Source organism: Kryptolebias marmoratus, linkage group LG7, assembly GCF_001649575.2.
Source record: "Kryptolebias marmoratus isolate JLee-2015 linkage group LG7, ASM164957v2, whole genome shotgun sequence".
Lineage (NCBI taxonomy): Eukaryota > Metazoa > Chordata > Actinopteri > Cyprinodontiformes > Rivulidae > Kryptolebias > Kryptolebias marmoratus.
In genome coordinates this window covers 1,295,634-1,298,048 of record NC_051436.1, presented here as the reverse complement: position 1 = coordinate 1,298,048, position 2,415 = coordinate 1,295,634, and the positions used below count along the sequence as shown (strand labels likewise).

At 40.5% G+C, this 2,415-nt stretch overlaps 1 long non-coding RNA gene across 1 annotated transcript; it reads left to right on the top strand.

Annotated features, from left to right (window-relative positions):
• The first annotated feature begins 7 nt into the window (after positions 1–7).
• Positions 8–630, top strand: LOC119617206. Its single transcript, XR_005233423.1, has 3 exons — positions 8–277; positions 359–478; positions 608–630. It is a non-coding gene; the product is annotated as an uncharacterized LOC119617206 (long non-coding RNA).
• Positions 631–2,415: the final 1,785 nt, after the last annotated feature.

Here is a 2,415-nt window from a genome sequence, read left to right as displayed (position 1 = left end):
TCAGCTGGGATCAGTTTAGCAGGACTTGATGAAGGCAGCAGTGGGGTGGTGTTAGACTGTAAGTCTACAGGCTGGTTTCCAGAACCGCAGCTCCTCTGGTTGGACCGGGAGGGAAACGTCCTCCCTGCTGGACCTCCAGAGACAAGCAGAGGTCCTGATGGTCTGTATTCTGTCAGCAGCAGAGTTACTGTGGAGAAAAGACACAACAACAACTTTACCTGCAGAGTCCAACAGAAGGACATCAACCAGAGCAGAGAGACACATGTACATGTTCCAGGTAGGAGAACTGGCAGCCTTTAAATCTCAAACTGGTCACTTATTGGGATGTTTAACAGTTTTATTATTCACTGGGTTTCAGATGATTTCTTCGTGGTCCGGTCTAACTGCTCTGTTCCTGTCAGCTTAACTGTAGTTTTGTGTTTCATCCTTATTGTTGCTGTCGTTGTTTTTGTCTGGAAATGGAGACAAAGAAAAGTCTGTGAGTGAAATGTTTTTCCTTCATGATTCATATTTAACCTCTGAGATGATTGTTGGGTCATAAATAATTTGTTTTAATATAGCTTCATTGATGAAAACCTTAAAGTTTGTCAACTTCCTCTTTCCACAGCAACGAAGGAACAATCAGACAATGAAGATGAAGAGCAAGGACAGATGATGGAAGAAACCAAAGATGGTTTGATTGAAAAAAGGTTTAAATGTAAGGAGGAGTTACTGAAGATCATTACTAAATATGAGGAAAGTTTGGATCAAACCACTGATATTTTCTTAAAGATAAAAGATGAACTGAAGGAGCAGACAAAAGAACTCTTTGTCCTCCAACTGGAGGAAGACAACATTGTTGAAGAGACTGAGAAAAAGGTTAAGGAAGTGGAGCATAAACTTAAAAACAAGAAGGGTGATAGTGTAGTCAACAGAGAAGAAGGATACAAAAAACTGAAGGAAATCATGACGGAGCAGAAATGGAAACTGGATGAGAAAAAGAAAAAACATGAAGAGTTGGAACTGAACACAGATAAACTAATTCAGAGGACGAAGGGAGAGGTTAACAAGCTGAAGGAAAGCAAACAGAGAAGAGAGTCAAATAAAGAAACTGAAGAACAACAATTACAGCAGAAAGAAACTAAAGGAAACATTTAACTGAAGAAGTCTCTAAAATACTGTATCTACACTTTAAGATTATCTGGCAGCTTCAATTATAATCAATTTTATTTAATGATAAATTTAATTTTTTTACTGTGAAATTTGTGAAATGCTGCCATTGAAGGTGGGCGATCATGCAATTGTCTGTGTTTGTTTGTCTGTTTGTAAAATTTCTCACAAACCACTGAACAGATAATAATGAACCTCTCAGAAAGTCATCATTGGATGAACAGCCTGATTCAAGATGGCCGCCACAGCTAATCAGCGTTAGAAAACAAAGATGGCTGTAACTCAGTCAGATTCACAGATATTGAGCTAAAACCTGGAGTGGTAGTAGCTGAGAGTCATTCACAACTCTGAGCTCTAACAGATCATGTTTATCTTTGTTTCAAACTTGGCTTCCAAGGCAGCGGGCGATATGCATTCCTTCAAGGATGCTCCTTTAATTCAGCGGGCGATATGCATTCCTTCAAGGATGCTCCTTTAATTCTAGTCGACTGTTTGATTTGGATGGTTTTAATCTTAGTTGAATGTAGAAATTGATTCCATTTCTGCCTTTGAACTGTTCCAGTCAGTGAGATGAAATAAATTCAGGCTTTGTGCCATTGGTTTGTTTCATGTTGAGCTTCAGTTCCAGCAGGAGAAACATGTTCAGAGAAAAGGTCCAACATCGTTTGTTACATTAAGACAACTTTAATGGAGCTGGAGGCAGAAACTCTCCAACCCAGAAGGAACGTTCTGCCTCTTTCTGGTTCAGAACCACCGACTCAGATTTCACACTCAGCTGTGAGACGTCCCAGTTCACACTGAAGGTCATGGCTTGAAGACACCTTCATCATCTGCAAAAAGCAGAGATGAGACCCTGGAGTTCCCAAACCTGAGCCCCTTGAGATCCTGTCCATGAAGACCACAAACTGGGTCAGAGACCAGGGACAGACCAGGTGGAGTCTGACCTGCACCGGGGACAAGATCCACTTTGTGACAGGAAGTCAGACACAGATTTGACTTTAAATCATTCCATGAAACAAACTTAGATCTCATACATCTGTTTGTTGACTGACTGGAGCTCTTTTATATCAACTGAATGTCTCTTATTCTGCAGCTCATGAATACTCATGGATCCATCACAAGTGATACAAATCTGAAGCAATCTTATGAGTTGTAATAAAGATGGCGTCCACAAATCTCACTTGGCGCCATCGTTGACTCTTCCAGTGTATCTCATTTTCTGTCTCATTTTCAACATTTCATTCATATAGTGGGCTGCACGGTGCA